The sequence below is a fragment of the Triticum aestivum genome, chromosome 2D (assembly GCF_018294505.1).
Source record: "Triticum aestivum cultivar Chinese Spring chromosome 2D, IWGSC CS RefSeq v2.1, whole genome shotgun sequence".
In the NCBI taxonomy this organism is placed as follows: domain Eukaryota; kingdom Viridiplantae; phylum Streptophyta; class Magnoliopsida; order Poales; family Poaceae; genus Triticum; species Triticum aestivum.
The window spans coordinates 14,793,320-14,815,308 of NC_057799.1; the positions used below are offsets into that span (position 1 = coordinate 14,793,320).

General features: G+C 43.6%; 2 pseudogenes; both read left to right on the forward strand.

Moving 5' to 3' along the window:
• Positions 1-5,183: 5,183 nt before the first annotated feature.
• Positions 5,184-5,790, forward strand: LOC123055500 (ethylene-responsive transcription factor 15-like; annotated as a pseudogene).
• A 901-nt stretch (positions 5,791-6,691) lies between these two features.
• On the forward strand, positions 6,692-10,890 carry LOC123055501 (ethylene-response factor C3-like; annotated as a pseudogene).
• The last annotated feature ends 11,099 nt before the right edge of the window (positions 10,891-21,989 follow it).

Below are 21,989 nucleotides of genomic sequence, written 5' to 3' on the forward strand. Positions count from 1 at the left end.
AGCTCGAGGATGAACTCCAGAAGAAGATTCAGTCTTTGTATCAAGAAGGACAATCCCACGGACAAATACAGTAAGGAGGGCAGTGGACACTGAGGGATGGTGCTGGACATACGGTGATCTGATTAAGTTATGTTAAGTTATGTGTATGTGTCGATGAAGTCGAACTCATGTGTATATATTGAATAAACTCATTTTGTTAGTTATTTGTTCGATTGGAGTCAATGGTTAAGTATTTATCTTTTTTTAATTAAATTGAATGGATTTTTAGTCCATGTTGCCAAGCTATGTTTTGTTTGAGTTCTCAATTAGTTGTGCTATCAATATGTTCCTGGAACCTTTGTTTTGTTAACAACCTGGGGTTAGGGAGTTTGAGGGAGATGTCAATGAATGTGGCATGAACAATGTTCAAGTTTTCAACATTTAAATTATGCTTAATTATCATTTATAATTGCTCAACATCTCTGCCTAGAGCTACAAGTGCTCATATATGCAATGTGGAATGGAATATAAGAAGCTATTTGGAATTTAATAGTATAAGGGGGCTATGCAACGTGGAAGTACATGAGTGGAGTTCAAAGTTTATATGAGTTTAGCGGTTCGCTAGGCAAGCATGATATATGCCTCTTTTGATGCCATGATTGTTGGTACTTTATTCTACAAAGATTACTTAGACCTTTTTGTTTCCGATTCATTCTCTTTATTGCAGCTAAGTTGATGCAATTCATTTTTTGCCAGGAACCTTGTTGGCTTGTTGCCATTATTGTCCCTGTAAGTGGTGTCATAGCTCATGACAATTATTTATTATATCTTCTAGTTAGCATTATGAAATAATATTTTTTTAGGATTGCTGATGTACATTCAGAAACAACATTGGTGTTATATATTACAAACCGAATAAAAGGTTTGCAGATAACTATGGGGAAAGATTCAGGATTTTGGCATAATATATCTCAAAAACATGCATAGAATGTATTATTTGCTAATGTGTGCTATACCTGTTATCTACTCAGGTTGGTCATGACAAGCAGGGCCTTCCTACAGGCTTGGAACTGATAGGTCGTCCATGCGGAGAGGCTAGCTTACTGAGGATGGCTTCGACATGCAGTAGAGGTGAGTATTACTTTGAATCCTTTATAGTAGGAAAAATGGTAAATTTAGCATGTCCACGGAATCCGAAAAGCACTATTAAGTGGTATCACCATTATGAATGCGAGCATTTTTTCCATCGAGTCCTTTTTTCTGCACCATCGAGCATTACATATCGATATTATTATCCTCTGTTTTCAGGAGCTCTGCCTGAAAAGAAGTGTTAGGACTGAGAGTATATCGACCCGAGAGGGGGGTGAATGGGAGATTCAAAATTTCATTCGAAAGTTTCGAAACTGATCCCAATCACAGCAGTGGAATAGAGGATCGAAGGAAATGAACTAAATCAATCTTCTTAGTCAGAAGCATATTCATCGATGAAAGCATTGACAACGGTACGAGCTTGATAACTCACATGTTTAACTACAATGAGAGTAACACAACATGCAAACAGATGTAGTAGAACGAGACACAACATGGTATGCAGTGAGAAAAATACTATGGAAAGATATCACAGGTGAATCCGAGGGACAAGATGGTAACGAATGAATACATGCGATGAGAATGAAACAGGATGAACTCAGATACACAAGATGATGACAACAGAACAAAGTGATCTAGTAATCTATCGGCACAAAGCACGAATATAATTAAAGCGCTGAAAGAAATTGCAGTAGAGTAAATAGAACCAGTGATTCTCGATGGCGACAGAGAGATTTGGTAGACTAGTTCACCCTTCTACCAAAGGGCTACGTCTGGTTGGAGGGGTTGTGATTTAACACGGAAGATGAACTCTCTTCACCTTATTCTCCTTCAACACAGAGCTGATCAGACTCAGGTTGATTTTACTCGTGGTAAATCCTTGTCGGCGATCCCCAAACCTTCGGTCGACCTTCGCAAACCACAATCACTCTTGGTTGCTGAAGATCAGACTCGGTGAAGACAACAACTCTTCAATAGTCGAAGCTGAAACCTATCCATCTAGAGAGTGCGCAACTCTCAAGAGTAATAAGGGTTGCTCAAATCAATCTTCTTAGAAATCTCAAGGGGAGCAGCCAACGGACAAAGTTGGAGCAGGGTGTCTATTCATAGCTGCAGCCTTCCCTGATGGGAAAAGACCAAATTAGACATTGAGTTCAGCCAATGACCGAACGACACGAGTGCAACGGTCGGATTTGAGCACAACGGTAACATTTCTTGCGGACCAAGAAATGCTAACTCCTCGGTCCGAGGGAAATCTCTCGCAGCAAAGAAGATCACAGTCTCTTGCTGACAAGTATTTGCTCGGAGCACAAAAGATGTCTCTCGCATCTTTCATAAGTCATGGCTAAGCATCACAATAGATCTAAGCATCGAGAACCTATTGAAGGAAATATGCCCTAGAGGCAATAATAAAGTTATTATTTATTTTCTTATTTCATGATAAATTTCTATTATTCATGCTAGAATTGTATTAACCGGAAACTTAGTACATGTGTGAATACATAGACAAAACAGAGTGTTCCTAGTATGCCTCTGCTTGACTAGCTCCTTAATCAAAGATGGTTATGTTTTCTGACCATAGACATGTGTTGTCATTTAATAAACGGGATCACATCATTAGGAGAATGATGTGATGGACAAGACCCATCCGTTAGCTTAGCATTATGATCGTTACAGTTTCATTGCTACTGCTTTCTTCATGACTTATACATGTTAGATTATGCAACTCCTGAATACCGGAGGAACACCTTGTGTGCTATCAAACGTCACAACGTAACTGAGTGATTATAAAGATGTTCTACATGTGTCTCCTAAGGTGTTTGTTGGGTTGGCATAGATCGAGATTAGGATTTGTCACTCCGTGTTTCGGAGAGGTATCTCTGGGCCCTCTCGGTAATGCTCATCACTATAAGCCTTGCAAGCATTGTAACTACTGAGTTAGTTGCAGGATGAAGTATTACAGAATGGGTAAAGAGACTTGTCGGCAACGAGATTGAACTAGGTATTGAAATACTGACGATCGAATCTCGGGCAAGTAACATACCGATGACAAAGGGAACAAAGTATGTTGTTATGCGGTTTGACCGATAAAGATTTTCGTAGAATATGTAGGAACCAATATGAGCATCTAGGTTCCTCTATTGGTTATTGACCGGAAGTGAGTCTCGGTCATGTATACATAGTTCTCGAACCCGTAGGGTCCGCACACTTAACGTTCGATGACGATTGGTATTATGACTTTATGTAATATGATGTACCGAAGATTGTTCGGAGTCCAGGATGTGATCACGAACATGACGAGGAGTCTCGGAGTCCAGGATGTGATCATGGACATGACGAAGACTCATGAATCAGGATAGACACAACAAACCCTTCTCGAGGTTATGTAAACCGAGAGAAAATCGTTTGGATGCTTGGGATATTTCTACCGGTTTTCTTGTTCTTCTAGACTGGTGTGATTCATCTGATCGTGATGTTCTTGATCTGGCTCGTCCATCCGTTGAAAAAGCAGAGGAAGAGATGTAACTGGGATATCCATTGCTGACAAATGATAATCTCCGGTCGAAGTGAGAGCTAGTACTAGGGGTGCAGAGCGGTGTCCCACATAGACCCGCCAAAGTGCTGAATTAGTAGAACTTTACCTACCAGCACCACAACCTAGCTAGAACTAAAATTTTCTAATTTGTATACGGAGCGGGATGGGTTCGGGCGCAAAACAAAATATATACTGCTCATTTCATGTTTAAAAGCACTTCCCATGGTTGTGCTTGCGTTTGCTGCTTGCGACGAAACTAGAGGAGACGAATTCGTGAAATATCAGGTTCATGTATTTTGGTGTTAAAGAAACCTACTACCTCCGTCCTGGTTTATTGGTTCCCATTGTATTTCTTGCCAAATTTTGATCATAGATTGAACTAACAAAATGTTCATGCAAGTCGCAAAAAATTATATTATTGAAAACTATGTTCAAATACGAATCCAACAATATAATTTTTGTTGACATGCATTAACATTTTGTTAGTTAAATCTTTAGTAAAAGTTTGGCACAAACTACAAGGTGACCTGTAAACCAGGATGGAGGTAGTATCATAGTGATCCATACGGTACTATATTAAATACAACGCATGTTTGTATTTGTTTTTGTTTCTTCGTCCTAGATACTTAGGAAAAGGACCAAGATGAAGAAGAGGGGTTGACTTGTTCTATTTCCCTTTTTCCCCTGAAACGGAGGCAGAAGGACCAAGATGAAGAAGAGGGGTTGACTTCTTCTGTTTCTGACCGAGAACGTTGAGCATTGACCATACGCAGAAAGAACGAGAATTCAAGGAGCAAGAACAAGGAAGTCAATCTGTGGTGGACAACCCTGAAACCTTTTATTACTTTTTCAGAAGGTAAGACTGAACTTTTTTCTGGTTCACTTCTACATAGATGGCATCAAGTTCAGCATCAAAGTTAAGTTGGTGAACTAAAGAACGTTCACCAGATACTACAACACAGCGCAGCCCATGATTTTAATCTGAATGGTTTTATCTACCGGTGAGGTGACTGCACTAGCCAGCTCGATCCGGGCGGTCGTCGGAGCGAAAAGTCGGGAGGGAGGCCGCCGGCGGCGGCCTGTAAGTGTCACACCACCCCCGAGCCATCTGGGAAGCTTCTCCGGTTGTCGAACTCTGGCCGTGTCTACGACCCAGGAGCTCCAAATTAGCAGGATATTCCGATGGTGACGCCCACCCAGCCGCCCTACGTGAGCCCTCTCCCCCCTTTACACAACCCCGAAATGAAGGCCCTTTCTGCCCTGAAAACGACCCCCATCTCACGTACCGCTAAGCCCAACTTGTCATTTTTAGAGCTGATGCCGACGGTGGCACTGCCACCGCCGCCCTACGTACTATTCCATTATACATACACTACTAGTACTATTTGTCAGCACAAAGTTTCATTTCCTCTTGTCAAACCCACACGCTCTATCAGCTGCCCTATATTAACCCATCCGCGCGCACAGCTTGTGAACAAAAGCACCCTCAACCGTAGCCTACATCTAACCCCCACCCCACAGGGAGCGCGCCAACCACCCACCGTTTCCACGTGGTACCGGCCGGGCTGACAACAGAGACATGGACAACCACGGTGATATGTGCTACTACAGCGGCGGCGACATGGGCGCCGCGGCCGACCCCTCCTGCTCCTCCACCTCCTTGTCGTCCTTGGACTCGTTTCTGTCCGACTTGAGTAGCGGCGAGATGATCGACACGGAAATAAGGAGTCAGCCCAAGAAGCCGGCAGCCCTGGCGTTCATCGGCGTGCGCGCACGGCCGTGGGGACGGTTTGCGGCGGAGATCCGGGACTCGACGCGGGGCGGCGCGCGTGTGCGGCTGGGCACGTTCGCCATGACCGAGGCCGCCGCCATGGCCTACGACCAGGCGGCGCTCTCGTCGTGGGGCGCGGCCACGGCGCTCAACTTCCCTCTGGAGCGCGTCCAGGAGTCGCTCAAGGGCACTTGGCACTACCATGACAGGCATAGGCGGATCACCCGTGCTGGCGCTCAAACGGCGCCACTCCAAGAGAAGAAGGCGCAGCAAGGCCGAGATAGCGAAAGACGCGGCGACATGCATGAGGAGGAGCAAGGTCATAGCCAAGCAGAGGCAGTTCATCGTGGAGCTCGAGGACCTCGGCGTCGACTACCTGGATGAGCTTCTCAGGATCACGTATAATGCAGCTTAGTTACTACTCCCTCCATCTCACTAGTATCAGAAAACGTCTTACATTATGTGACGGAGGGAGTACCCTTTATGGAGAAGGTCGGTTGTAGGCTAGCTTGCAGCTAGCTTTGGGGCGGTGCCATTTCAAGTTGGAGTACCTGGGTTTTGTGAAGTTGGTGAATTAATTACACGTGATAAACGCCCCGCAAAAAAAATTTACACGTGATAAACGCCCAACTTTTTAAAGTCAGTAGCCCCAAAAGGCCCAAAGATATATATAAGGACGATGAACAAACAACCTATAACACAACACATTGCATGAACCGAGCAAACAAACTAAAAGAAAATCAAGTGCAACTTGAAGATGACAGCACCCTACACCCTCGAGCATCATAGAATAAAGAAATATACAACTACAAAGGAGCAGACAACCCACTTTGAGGTTGATCTTGCCGGCGCCTGCTTCAGCAAACCAAGAAGACACCACACCTAGCTTTTCCCTCGCCGATCCCCTCGTCTAGGCTTGAAGCAGGCTTGGTCATGGGCAGCCTGAAAGCCCGATGGTGGGGCCAGGCCCATGCACTAGTTTTTGGCCCTTAATGCGAGCCCGAAAACTCGATAGACGACCAAACGCCTAACACTAGGATTCTTTAAGATAAAAACATAGGCACAATTATGTATATATCATGAAGATTGAACTAATGATTTCAGTAGAAAAAAATGACACTACTTGCATTTTTGGGCGGAGCTAGGCTCGGGTTTGAGATCTTAGGGTAAAGCCCGACCTGGGGTATGACCAGGACTAGCTCAAAGGAGGCGCTCACCCTAGAACTAGGAGAGGCACATGCCTCGTGGCTGCCAGGCAAAACAACTACGCGTGACCACCGTGACTCGATGATCACACCTCGTCAGCTACACTCGTGATGCCTATGGACAACCATGCCAAAAAGGATACACTAGAGGAAGAGGTCGATGAAGAATATGATGCAGAGAGGTTGAGCCAAGGCGACAAGAATCCACAAAGAGCCCCACTACCGTGGATTGGCTTAGTTACTCAACCTCAGCCATGTTACTATCATGGGAAGGGGAACCCTATCACCTTTTGCTGAGAATCGAGGAATCCAACCTACCAACGAACATGCTGAGCATGCACAAAGGCGATCACAATACAAAATAAAACAATAGAGCACACAAGACATGTCGGACCTCGACGTGGATGCCACAATTAGATGCCTATCACACTTAACACCCCCACTTCCTTCTCATGTTTCCCCAGATGGCGCCTCAAGAGGGACATGATGCCACACACCACTGTCACCTAATCCGAGACGGATAATAGGTTTTCACTGAGATCAAAGGGGGATGGGTTGGGAGAAGGGACCCCGACAGTGTCTCTAGAGAGGAAAGCGCCAAAACGACCAGGAATGTCTCTTGATTTACACCACCAAGTGTGGCCTACAACATATCCGACAATCGATGGTCACTAGTGGTTAGATCTTCCAATGAGGTGAGCTAGAGGAGGAGGAGAGAGAGAGGCCCAATCTTTAGACGCGACACTTATGGATGACACGGCAGCCCACACACAAAGACACACTCCCATCGCCGCCTCATCGTTGGCTTGACTAAGGAGATTGGCCAGTACCTGCGCAGGCCCTGCCGCTTGGACGCTACAACCAAATAAATTGAAAACCCTCTACTTGAGCTGCAGAGCGGTTGAAACCTTGTTGCCACCCTCACAGGCGGCAATGCATGCTTATTGATGGCAACCTCCGGGGCGCCGAGGGCAAAGGGAGCAAGAAAATGGCGGTAGCACGACGAAACCCTAGATGCCCTCGACGGAACTGCGGAACAAAGTCCTGAACAGTGACTTGTATTAGTTACATTATCAATCCATGGTTTACACATGTGCAATCTTGAAAATAATACCCCCATGCTGTTATTGTTTTTCCATGTGTAAATAAACCTAGAATTGCAATTTTATAGCAGTGCAAATTGCTTTAATATGTATACGATGCACGTGGGAGGAACCTAATACGGCTAGGGGTGCAAGTTTTCCTTTTTTATAGCAACCCATTAGAATTACAAGGGATAAAGCCATAAACGGACGATTCATGCCGTATTTTTGAATTTGTTGGTCAACCAGTTTTTGCTCTTTGCGTCAACCAAGACGAAGAAGGGGAGTTTCTTCTTTTTCTGACTAAGAACATTGAGATTGACTATACCTAGAGAGAGAATTCATGGAGCAAGAACAAGGAACTCAATATATATGTGCAGTCAACGGAACTTTTATAGCTGACCAACAGTTCTACATACTCCCTCCGTCCTTTGAAGAGTGTACTTCCAACTTTGTTGGAAAGTCAAACTTTTTTATGTTTGACCGTATTATACAATAATGCACAAACATTTATGTCATCAAATTAGTAGCATTAGATTCATGATAAAATATATTTTCATCATATACCTATTTAGTTTCATAAACATTGATATGTTTTTGCACAAACTCGGTCAAACATTGAGATAGTTTGAGCCTCCAACAAAGTTGGAAGTACACTCTTAAAGGACGGAGGGAGTAGATGCCTTCCAGTTGAGCAAGTAGGATATATACAAGCCCATAATAGGTAGGGTGAAATTTGCACTTCCACATAATAACGTACTCCACTTGGGGCTTAACAAATTCCAAAGTTATTCGAGTTGACTGCTGGAATCAATAATCCACCAGCAGCTGATGAGAATGTATCGATCCAGTATAGCATTGTCCGGGTGAACCTGAGAGAGATGGTACTACTAGCATCATTTAATTTGTTTTCTCCAGGGTGGTTTACGCCATCGGTGACGGCACTGCCTCGATTAGGGGCGGCCGGGAAATAGCTAGTGTCGTCAGAGCGAAAAGTTGAGGCTGCCGGCGGCGGCTGCCCAGAGCACCCCGAGCCATCTCCGAAGCTTCTTCGGTTCTCGTCGACCTCGTCTTGTCTAATTTTCAGGAGGTCTTAGTCTTGTTTAATCCACGTGAGGGTGGTTGCTTCGTGAGCCGTTGGTATAGCTGGAGTGAGAGCGACCACAGTAAAGTAGTTGTGGAATTGGCAAAACTATATTGGCATCACTCAACTGGAAGACATCTATGTAAACAAAAACTACGATGATGACTGCTTGACCTATAAATTTATTTAAATTTTAAGGAAATCACAGGTACGATGCTTCACATCATAGATCAAAAATTTACAAAGTAAGTCTTATAACTAAAAATTACAATGAAGTTTCTCAAAATCGTCTTCTCCGTGGTATCAATCTTTGCAACATGAAATACTGCCAAGGCTTTAGTAAAATGAGTGCAGTCAGATTGAAGCAACGGCACCGCCCCTCGTACATCTGCACGAACTTGACTAACATCGTAGGTTTCAGAAACCCTCTTGAGTCGCCCATTGAACAGGAAGCCATGCATGAGGATTTAATATACTTTGGACGGGGATACCTCCTAAAAGTACATGTCGTCGAACCACAAGATCTTCAATAGAACGCCAAAGCACAAGTCTGAAGTCACATTGGATCGCACCAACAAAAGCGATAAAATTACAGTGAAATTTCTCAAAATCGTCTTCTCCATGGTATCAATCTTTCTAACATGAAATACTGCCAAGGCTTTTGTAAAGTGAGTGCAATCAGATTGAAGCAACGGCACCGCCCCTCGTACATCTGCACGAACTTGACTAACTTTGTAGGTTTCAGAAACCCTCTTGAGTCGCCCATTGAACAGGAAGCCATGCATGAGGGTTTAATATACTTTGGACGGGGATACCTCCTAAAAGTACATGTCGTCGAACCACAAGATCTTCAATAGAACGCCAAAGCACAAGTCCGAAGTCACATTGGATCGCACCAACAAAAGCGATAGAAAACCCTAATATAAACTCATCAGATACATATGTCCACAAGTTCGGACACACCAAATCTGTAGACACAAACGCTCTGGCTCTGTGGCATCGCCAATAATACTTTGCATGATCATGATTAGGGGCACAATTCTCTTGTAGAATTTGGAATAGATGTTGCTGAGGAGTGGTAGAATAATGGAGTGCGTGGCTTGATGTACGCTTCATTCAAAATAAACATGCATATGTGTCACGGAATCGAGGCTGGATTCAGCCTGTGTCCACCAGCAAACAAAACGGTTAGCGGGATATATATTCCAGCACCTTCGAGGGAGCTACGTCAACGCTGCTTGCTTGTCCTGCTACTCCTATTTGTCAACACAGAATTTCTTTCTAGCTAATTTGTCCGACCCTAAGGCTCCATCAGCTCTCTGACTCTACATATTAACCCACAGAGGTGAGGAAGCACACCAACGTTTCCACCGGCCGGGCGGCGATATGTACTACTGCACCGGCTGCACCGATCCTTCCTGCTCCTCAATCTCATCAATGGGCTCGTTTCCATCCGACGACTTGAGCAGCGGTGAGATGGCTGAAACTCAGCAGGCTTGGCCGCCGTCGCCCGCACCGCTCCAGCCTCTTGGAATCATTTCCAGGCCGGATGCATGGGCGCCGCTGCTAATAGTAATCCCTCCTCCAGCTCCTCCTCCTCCTCCTTCTCGTCCTTGGACTCGTTTCCCTCCGGCATGAGCAGCGGCGAGACGGTTGGCGCCGAAACGAGTCCTCGGCCCAAGAGGCCAGCCGCATCGGCTGCGCCATCGTACATCGGCATGCGCGCCCGGCCGTGGGGGCGGTTCCCGGCCGAGATCCGCGACTCAACACGGGGCGGCGCGCGGGTCTGGCTGGGCACCTTCGGCACCGCCGAGGCCGCCGCCATGGTCTACGACCAGGCGGCGCTCTCCTCGCGGGGCACGGCCACGACGGTCAACTTCCCTCTGGAGCGCGTCCAGGAGTCGCTCCATGCCCTCGGCGCCACGTCCATGGGCATGGACGGATCGCCCGTTCTCGCGCTCAAATGGCGCCACTCCAAGAGAAGAAGGCGCAGCAAGGTCGACATAGCGAATGACCTGGCGACGACCTGGATGAGGAAGATCAAGACGATGGCCGTGCAGGAGTGTCCGGCCGTGGAGCTGGAGGACCTCGGCGCCGAATACCTGGACGAGCTTCTCAGGATGACCTGTGGTACAACATACTAATAACTCTATCAACAGTACTACACATACGCGAACGGTTGGATGGTTAAAGGGACCGTGGTATCCCAGCCCACCAGGGATCAAGTCCTGATGCTCGCATTTATTTCAATGGGGGAGACGTTTCCATGAATTTTGTCCATTTCTTAGATGATTTAATGAGAAGATTTGCCTTGGTACACCCTTAATTAGCTTGCCTTCTCCTTCAATTTTTTTCTTAAAAAAGGAACAATGTTTTATTAACTCGTACAAATACCTTAAGCATACACCCTGCATGAGTAGTATTCATGCACAAAACATAAACCCACAAAAAAAAGAGGAAGAAGACAAAAAACATGACATTCACAAGTCCCGCAAATTGCAACATGCAACAACCATTGACATTAACGACTATGAACGACAACATACGAACGACAAGAAATGTGCTTCAACAAAGAGGCCTTCAAGAAGGGAATAATTTGCTTTCGGCGGCGTCGCCAGATCCATGCATGGGAAGCTAGATTTTGGGTTTCCCTGAAGAAGTATGTGCAAACTCTAGAGAATGCCTACTACAAGGGAATAGTGGAAAACACCACCAATGCAGGTCAGATCTAGAGTTTCCAAGCTGGGGTACGTACGAGACCCTATGCTTAAGAGCACTACCAAACTTAAGTCACAATGTATTGTCACCCTCACTTTTAGATGAAGTTGTCATTTATACAGCCCACAAGTCTGACTGTCATGCCTCGGTATTCATACCTCATACACACGCACGTACCTGATGTAGACATTGCCATACAACAGGACATACCACAGATGCGAGGAGCAAAACGGAGCATGTCAGTGATTGGATGCAACTTACAAACATAAAGGCGCTAGTGCCGCCAAGAGCCCACATGGCGCCATTCAACAGCCTTGCCCCGTCTTGATCGAAGTCACCCCGCGGTAGCTCACGACACGACGTTGATCATTCATGCTGGCAAAATTGACAAGGAGGCCTCGTCAGGCCCCACCACCCGTCATCCCCACTCGCAAAATCCAACTTCTACCACATGCCTCATATCCATCATCATCGTGCACAAAACCAAGTATCCATGTGCCTCACACACGTTGACCCATGACTGTCGCACACCTTGTGTCCACCGTTAATGTGCCACTCTCGCCACCATTGCACGACCAGGCGCCACAACTCAAGATCTAGGGCGATTGTTAACACCCATGTAGGCTAGTTCAGACGGGGCCGACCTTCATCATCGACCAATCACTACCGCATGTGCCACGAACACTTCTGCTGCCACCTCGTTGCTGCCCCATAAATGGTGGAGATAGCAGACCACCTACAACTGCAACATAGCCCCTCAGTGTGGCATGAAGTTCTCTCTTGGTGCCACTATACTGCTACATTACCACGATGAGATGAGGATTTTCTCGACTAGTGGCTACTTCAACCCAACTAGCTCCTATCGGCCTCGAGAAAGGTCTAACTTCCCTCACCTAGTGGCTTTGGAATCATCAAAACAATTGCGTCTTCAATGGCGAGCGCCCTTAGGAGGATCACCTCGCGCATATCATCCAATTGGAGGTGCATTTCTGGGCAAGAGCAGATGCAAAAGGGAATGATTGTCCTTCTGGTAGGGTCTTTGACTTTACTTTTTTGGGCCAAGAAACCTCTTCGATCCAGTCTTCGGTTGCGTTCACAGTGTGTTGCCTGTTATGCGTAGTGGTGGTGTAGTGCCGGCTAAATCTAAAATTTTATTTCTTTCAGTGAAAAGATATTCATGCCTTTTGCATATCTGAATTCCAAAATCAGATATCTCACTTGGAATATGGCACCGACAACAGTAAGCTTAATAAGCGACTCGAAATGCGGCCTGCGTACCCCGAGGGGACAATTCGAACTTTTATAACCATCAAAAGGACTGTAGAGAGACGGTCGGGTAAAGGTTAACTCAGAAGTTACTAACCTGGTAGATACCTTTCGGGCAACCACCTCTTAATTTCGTGTACTGGCGAAGCTTGTGGATGAATCATGTTGAACTAGAAGAGGTACATCACTTAGGGCATGGATTGAGCAAGTCGAGAGAAGAGTCCCTAGGGACTCCTGGGGCCCGCATCCTGCTGTGCCAAAGTAGTTAGGTTTTCTATGTGAAGGACATGTCTACCAAGCCGAGAAAAAGAAAATATAACGAAGCGAATACATCATACGATGAGACAAAGCGCCACATAGTTCTTTCAGGGAAAAGAAACATCGTGGGAGTGGATGACAAGACAGACATGTCAGAAGATTATGAAAAGTTTCATGAAATTGCTCCCTTCAAAGTGAATATTGACCCGAGCATCTAGTTAAATGATGAAGATTGTCCATGGTTACGGCGCAAAGGGACACACACGAAGAAAAAGTTTTACATCCAAAGATCCCACTCTGGGATGTGACAGGCTTCACTGTCATCGCTTTCTTCTCTAGTGAGTTTCTGGACTTATATATCTGGAAAGTCCCACTTTGGAAAAACCGGAGGGAATCATTGTAATAGTTAGGGTTCTTATGTGTTTTGGCATTTGAAACGTGTACTTATGTGCTTCGGACAAATTTCATCAACTTTCAACCCTTTCTGACTTCATTGGCTATTTTTCATGCATTTACTGATTTTTTTAGCTAAATGACCCTGAAATTGAAAAGCACTACAAATAAACTCTGAAAAGGTTGAAAGTTGGCATGGTGTCATCATTTCACCCACATAGCATGTGCAAAAAAATTGAGAGGGTTACGGCAAAAACAGGATGCACTTCGTTTGCAAAATGGACAATCTCTTTCAAAGTATCAGGGTTTCGGACGAAAGCTCATCTGTTACAAAGGCATTTCATTTTTTTAACTTATTTCAACTTCAGACATTTTCTGTGTTCAGTATGCACCATTCACAGCCACGTCATCAATTTTCAACCCTACCTGACTTCATTTGCTATTTTTCGTGCATTTACTGATTTTTTTGAGTTAAATGACCCTGAAATTGAAAAGCACTATAAATGAACTCTGAAAAGGTTGAAAGTTGGCATGGTATCATCATTTCACCAACATAGATGTGCAAAAAAGTTGAGAGGGTTATGGCAAAAACAGGATGCACTTCGTGTACAAAATGGACAATCTCTTTCGATGTATCATGGTTTTGGGCTAAAACTCATCTGTTACAAACGCATTTCCTTTTTTCAAACTTATTTCAAGTCCAGACTTTTTGTGCATTTAGTATGCACCATTCGAAGCCACGTCATCAATTTTCAACCCTTTCTGACTTCATTTGGTATTTTTCATGCATTTACTGATTTTATTGAGCTAAATGACCCTGAAATTGAAAAGCACTACAAATGAACACTGAAAAGGTTGAAAGTTGGCATGGTATCATCATTTCATCCACATAGCATGTGCAAAAAAGTTGAGAGGGTTACGGCAAAAACTGGATGCACTTCGTGTACAAAATGGACAATCTCTTTCGAAGTATCAGGGTTTTGAACAAAAACTCATCTGTTACAAAGGCGTTTCATTTTTTTAAACTTATTTCAACTCCAGACCTTTTGTGCGTTCAGTATGCACCATTCAAAGCCACGTCATCAATTTTCAACCCTCTGACTTCATTTGGTATTTTTCATGCATTTACTGATTTTATTGAGCTAAATGACCCTGAAATTGAAAAGCACTACAAATGAACACTGAAAAGGTTGAAAGTTGGCATGGTATCATCATTTCATCCACATAGCATGTGCAAAAAAGTTGAGAGGGTTACGACAAAAACAGGATGCACTTCGTATACAAAATGGACAATTTCTTTTGAAGTATCAGGGTTTCGGACGAAAACTCATCTGTTACAAAGGAATTTCATTTTTTTAAATAACTTAAGTATTACCAAATTGAATATAATGATAAAACACAGTAATATTAAACAGAAAAAAATAATCACTAAAAAATCTATTTTTAAAGTAAAGTTATTCACAAACTAGTAATTCACACAAATTTCAAATAATTCAAATTTAAGCTATTCAAATTTGAAAACTACTGACACTAACAGAACATTTATATTTTTTTTACCTAAAGTAAAAAGATTCACAAACAAACTCTAAATAAAGCAAAAAACAACTCAGAAATAAAATAAAATAAATAAAGTAGAAAAGAAAAAATTGATTAAAAAAAGCTCGCCTACTGGACCACAACGGCATGCATACGACTAGAAACCCAACATGTAGTTGGGCCAGGAGGCAGGCCTGTAAGGCCCTGTAGGCCCACCAGGGCATCGAAGCAGATGTAGGCCCAGAAGGCCTGCATTAGAGAGGAGTTCAATGCAGTGCCCGCGCCGGGGCTTATAAACAGGTCGAGGCGCCCCTCAACTAGCAAGGTGGGACTAAACATCCACCGTAGTGCGTTGTGGCAGGAACGGGTCTTTAGTCCCGGTTGGTGGCTCCAACCGCGACTAAAGACCCCCCCCCCCCCCTTAGTCGTCTTGATAACCCACAAGTATAGGGGACCAGTTGTAGCCTTTCTCGATAAATAAGAGTGTCAAATCGAACGGGGAGCTAAAGTTAGGATTTGTATTCCCTTCAAGTTCTATTGACCACCGATACAACTCTACGCGCACTTAATGTTCGCTTTACCTAGAACAAGTATACATGAAACTAGAAATACTTTGTAGGTGTTGTTGGATAGGTTTGCAAGATAATAAAGAGCACGTAAATAAAAGCTAGGGGCTGATTAGATAAAGAAACAGCTAAGTTAGTTTTAGTAGAGAGCTTTTTGTCACAAGAAACTTATTTGTCCCTAGGCAATCGATAACTAGACCGGCAATCATTATTGCAATTTCATATGAGGGAGAGGCATAAGCTAACATACTTTCTCTTCTTGGATCATATACACTTATAACTGGAACTCTAGCAAGCATCTGCAACTACTAAAGATCATTAAGGTAAAACCCAACCATAGCATTATAAGGTATCGAGTCCTCTTTATTCCCATACGCCATAACCCATTTATCCGTGTTTGTGTTTCTATCACTCACACAACGCAGACAATATGCAAACCATGAACATATTGCAAACCCTACAGAGGGGATCCCTCACGCTTGCGCGACACGGAGAGCATCGTAGGAAAACACCAATAATAAAACATGCAACTCAAACCAATCACGATCATCAATCAACCCATAGGACAAAACGGATCTACTCAAACATCATAGGATAGCCATACATCATTGGGAAATAATATATAGCATTGAGAACCATGTTTAAGTAGAGATTGCAGCGGGTAAAAGAGAGGTTGCACCGCTGCATAGAGGGGGAGAGATTTGGTGATGACGGTGAAGAAGTTATTGGTGTAGATCACCGTCACGATGATGGCCCGGGCGGCATTCCGGTGCCACCGGGAGAGAGGGGGAGAGAGCCCCTCCTTCTTCTTCTTTCTCTACCTCCCCCCTAGATAGTAGAACGGTTTCCCCTCTGATCCATGGCCTCCATGGCGCGGAGGGGCGGGAGCCCCTCCAAGATTGGATCTATCTCTCTGTTTCCTTCTGTTTCTGCCCACCCCGATTCTGGCCTTTCACCGTTTCTTAAATTTCCGGAGATCCGTAACTCCGATTGGGATGAAATTTTAACACGATTTTTATCCGGATATTAGCTTTCTTGCGGCGGAAGAAGGGAACCAACCACCTTACGGGGTGGCCACAAGGACCCAGGGCGTGCCCTACCCGTTGGGGCGCGCCCCCCTGCCTTGTCGCCGCCTCGGGCATTGTCTCGCGTTGATTCTTTTTCCCAAAAATCACATATATGCCAAAAAAATCTCAGTAAGTTTTTATCGCGTTTGGACTCCTTTTGATATGGATTTTCTGCAAAACAAACATGCAACTGGCACTGGGCACTGGATCAATATGTTAGTCCAAGAAAATAGTATAAAAAGTTGCCAAAAGTATGTAAAAGTTGTAGAATATTAGCATGGAACAATAAAAAATTATAGATACGATGGAGACGTATTAGCATCCCCAAGCTTAATTCCTGCTCGTCCTCGAGTAGGTAAATGATAATTTTTTTATGTGGATTGCTACCTAGCATAATCTTGATCATATAATCTAATCATTACATGAATATTAAGACATGAGTGATTCTAAGTAATAGTCTATCATTTGACATAAAGACAATAATACTTCAAGCTTGCTAATGAAGCAATCCTGTCTTCTCAAAATAACATGGCCAAAGAAAGTTTTCCCTACAAAATGATATAGTCTGGCTATGCTCCATCTTCACCACACAAAGTATTTCATCATGCACAACCCCGATGACAAGCCAAGCAGTTGTTTCATACTTTTAATGTTCTCAAGCCTTTTCAACTTTCACGCAATACATGAGTGTGAGCCATGGATATAGCACTATAGGTGGAATAGAAGGTGGTTGTGAGGAGAAGACAAAAAAGGGAGAAAGTCTCACATCAACTAGGCAAATTAATGGGCTATGAGATGCCCATCAATCGATATCGATGCAAGTGAGTAGGGATTGCCATGCAACGGATGCACTAGAGCTATAAGTGTATGAAAGTTCAAACTGAAAACTAAGTGGGTGTGCATCCAACTTGCTTGCTCATTAAGACCTCGGGCATTTGAGGAAGCCCGTCACCGAAATGTACAAGCGAAGTTCTATGATGAAAAATTCCCACTAGTATATGAAAGTGACAACATAGGAGACCCTCTCTATGAAGAACATGGTGCTACTTTGAAGCACAAGTGTGGTAAAAGGATAGTAGCATTGCCCCTTCTCTCCTTTTCTCTCATTTTTTCGTTTTTGTTTTTGTTTTTTGGGGCCCTCTCTTTCTTTTGACCACCTTTTTTATTTTTGTCCGGAATCTCATCCCAACTTGTGGGGGAATCACAATCTCAATCATCCTTTCCTCACTGGGGCAATGCCCTAATAATGATAATCATCACACTTTATTTACTTATAACTCAAGAATTACAACTCGATACTTAGAACAAAATGTATGACTCTATATGAATGCCTCTGCCAGTGTACCGTGATAACCCACAAGTATAGGGGATCGCAACAGTTTTCGAGGGTAGAGTATTCAACCCAAATTTATTAATTTGACACAAGGGGAGCCAAAGAATATTCTCAAGTATTAGAGGTTGAGTTGTCAATTCAACCACACCTGGATAACTTAGTATATGCAGCAAAGTAGTATGGTAGTAACGGTAACGGTGGCAAAAGTAACAATAACATTTTTGTAGTAATTGTAAAAGTAGCAACGGTAAAGTAAATAAGCAAAGCACAATATGTGAATAGCTCGTAGGCATTGGATCAGTGATGGATAATTATGTCGGATGCGATTCCTCATGTAATAGTTATAACATAGGGTGACACAGAACTAGCTCCAGTTCATCAATGTAATGTAGGCATGTATTCCGAATATAGTCATACGTGCTTATGGAAAAGAACTCGCATGACATCTTTTGTCCTACCCACCCATGGCAGCGGGGTCCTAATGGAAACTAATGGATATTAAGGCCTCCTTTTAATAGAGTACCAGACCAAAGCATTAACACCTAGTGAATACATGAACTCCTCAAACTACAGTCATCACCGAGAAGTATGCCGATTATTGTCACTTCGGGGTTGTCGGATCATAACACATAATAGGTGACTATATACTTGCAAGATAGGATCAAGAACTCACATATATTCATGACAACATAATAGGTTCAGATCTGAAATCATGGCACTCGGGCCCTTGTGACAAGCATTAAGAATAGCAAAGTCATAGCAACATCAATCTCAGAACATAGTGGATACTAGGGATCAAACCCTAACAAAACTAACTTGATTACATGGTAAATCTCATCCAACCCATCACCGTCCAGCAAGCCTCCGATGGAATTACTCATGCACGGCGTGAGCATCATGAAATCGGTGATGGACGATGGTGGATGATGACGACGGCGATGAATCCCCCTCTCCGGAGCCCCGAATGGACTCCAGATCAGCCCTCCCGAGAGATATTAGGGCTTGTCGGCGGCTCCGTATCGTAAAACGCGATGAAACTTTCTCTCTGATTTTTTTCTCTGCGAAAGCAAATATATGGAGTTGGAGTTGAGGTCGGTAGACGTACAGGGGGCCCACGAGGCAGGGGGCGCGCCCAGGGGGAGGGGGCGCGCCCCCCACCCTCGTTGATAGGGTGTGGGCCCCCTAACGCTGATTCTTTCGCCAGTATTTTTTATTAATTCTGAAAAGTTGCTCCGTGGATTTTCAGGTCATTCCGAGAACTTCTATTTCTGCACAAAAATAACACCATGGCAGTTCTGCTGAAAACAGCGTCAGTCCGGGTTAGTTCCATTCAAATCTTGCAAGTTAGAGTCCAAAACAAGGGCCAAAGTGTTTGGAAAAGTAGATACGACAGAGACGTATCAACTCCCCCAAGATTAAACTTTGCTTGTCCTCATGCAATTCAGTTGACAAGCGGAAAGTGATAAAGAAAAACTTTTACAAACTCTGTTTGCTCTTGTTGTTGTAAATATGTAAAGCCAGCATTCAAGTTTTCAGCAAAGATTATGAACTAACCATATTCACAATAACACTTAGGTCTCATGTTTACTCATATCAATGACATAATCAACTAGCGAGCAATAATAATAAATCTCGGATGACAACACTTTCTCAAAACAATCATAATATGATATAACAAGACGGTATCACGCTAGCCCTTTCTGAGACCGCAAAACATAAATGCAGAGCACCTTGAAAGATCAAGGACTGACTAAACATTGTAATTCATGGTAAAAGAGATCCAGTCATAGTCATACCCAATATAAACTAATAGTAATGCATGCAAATGACAGCGGTGCTGTCCAGCGGGTGCCTTTTAATAAGAGGGTGATGACTCAACATAAAAGTAAATAGATAGGCCCTTCGCAGAGGGAAGCAGGGATTTGTAGAGGTGCCAGAGCTCGATTTTGAAATAGAGATGAATAACATTTTGAGCGGTATACTTTCACTGTCAACGTAACAACTATGAGATCTTGATATCTTCCATGCTACACACATTATAGGCGGTTCCCAAACAGAATGGTAAAGTTTATACTCCCCCACCACCAACAAGCATCAATCCATGGCTTGCCCGAAACAACGGGTGCCTCCAACTAGCAACAATCCTGGGGGAGTTTTGTTTAATTATTTTGATTTGAGTTGATCTTTTGATCATGGGACTGGGCATCCCGGTTACCAGCCATTTTCTCGTGAATGAGGAGCGGAGTCCACTCCTCTTGAGAATAACCCACCTAGCATGGAAGATACAGACAGCCCTAGTTGATACATGAGCTGCTCGAGCATACAAAACAGAATTTCATTTGAAGGTTTGGAGTTTGGCACATACAAACTTACTTGGAACGGCAGGTATATACCACATATAGGAAGGTATGGTGGACTCATATGAAATAACTTTGGGGTTTAAGGAGTTTGGATGCACAAGCAGTATTCCCGCTTAGTACAAGGTGAAGGCTAGCAAGAGACTGGGAAGCGACCAACTGAGAGAGCGAGAACAGTCATGAACATGCATTAAAATTAATCAACACCGAGTGCAAGCATGAGTAGGATATAATCCACCATGAACATAAATATCATGAAGGCTATGTTGATTTTGTTTCAAATACATGCGTGAACATGTGCCAAGTCGAGTCACTCGAATCATTCAAAGGAGGATACCACCCTATCATACCATATGACAACCATTTTAATAGCATGTTGGCTCGCAAGGTAAACCATTATAAACTCCTAGCTAATTAAGCATGGCATAAGCAACTATAATCTCTAACTGTCATTGCAAACATGTTTATTCATAATAGGTTGAATCAGGAACGATGAATTAATCATATTTACTAAAACAAGATAGGTCGAGTTCATACCAGCTTCTCTCATCTCAATCAGTTCATCATATATCGTCATTATTTCCTTTCACTTGCACGACCGAACGGTGTGTATAATAATAATAGTGCACGTGCATTGGACTAAGCTGAAATCTGCAAGCATTCAATTCAAGGGAGAAGACAAGGCAATGTGGGCTCTTGGTTAAATCCACAATTGTGCAAATGAGAGCCACTAAGCATTTTCATTATGGTCTTCTCCTCCCGACCCCCAAAAGAAAGAAAAGAAATAAAACTATTTACACGGGAAAGCTCCCAACAAGCAAAAGAAGAACGAGAAATCTTTTTGGGTTTTCTTTTAATTACTACTACAAGCATGGAGAGTAAACTAACTAATTTTTTTGTTTTTCTTAAGGTTTATCAAACACCCAAGAAGAAAGCTAGAAAGAGAAATTAAACTAGCATGGATAGTACAATGAAAACGTATGAGCACCGACAACTAGAATGAGTGTGTGAACATGAATGTAATGTCGGTGAGAAATACGTACTCCCCCAAGCTTAGGCTTTTGGCCTAAGTTGGTCTATGGCCATGGGTAGCCTGACTGATATCCGAAGTTGTAACTGGGGTCGTACTGAGATGCAGCAGCCATTGCCTCCTGAGCTGCAGCATGGCGGCGAGCTGCCTCCGTCCTCCTCTCGTACTCGGTTGCCTCCTCCCTGGTGATAACATATCTTCCTTTTGCCTGATAATCAAAGAGGGCAGGAGCCGGGAGAGTAATATGGACAGCGTGACATTTGTCAAAGATTAGTCGATACTGGAGGAATTGTTCATTCCTTCCAAGAAAATGATGACTAACCATAGCATTATAATCTAAATAAGTGGGAGGCAACTCCCTATCATCTTCATGTACATGTATACCAAGATAATTAGCCACACGGGTCGCATAAATCCCTCCAAACAAATCTCCAACTAAACCATTATTATGCATCCTACATGCAACAATTGCCCCCAAGTTGTATTGTTTATCACCTAATACAGCACTCTTGAGAACACAAAGATCAGGAACATACATGTGACATGCTTCATCCTTACCGTTAATGCATCTACCAATGAAGAGAGCAAAATAATGTATAGCAGGGAAATGAATGCTCCCTATGGTAGCTTGTGATATTTCTCTAGATTCTCCCACAGTGATACTAGCAAGAAAATCTTTATATTCAGATTTACGGGGTTCATTAACATTGCCCCACTGC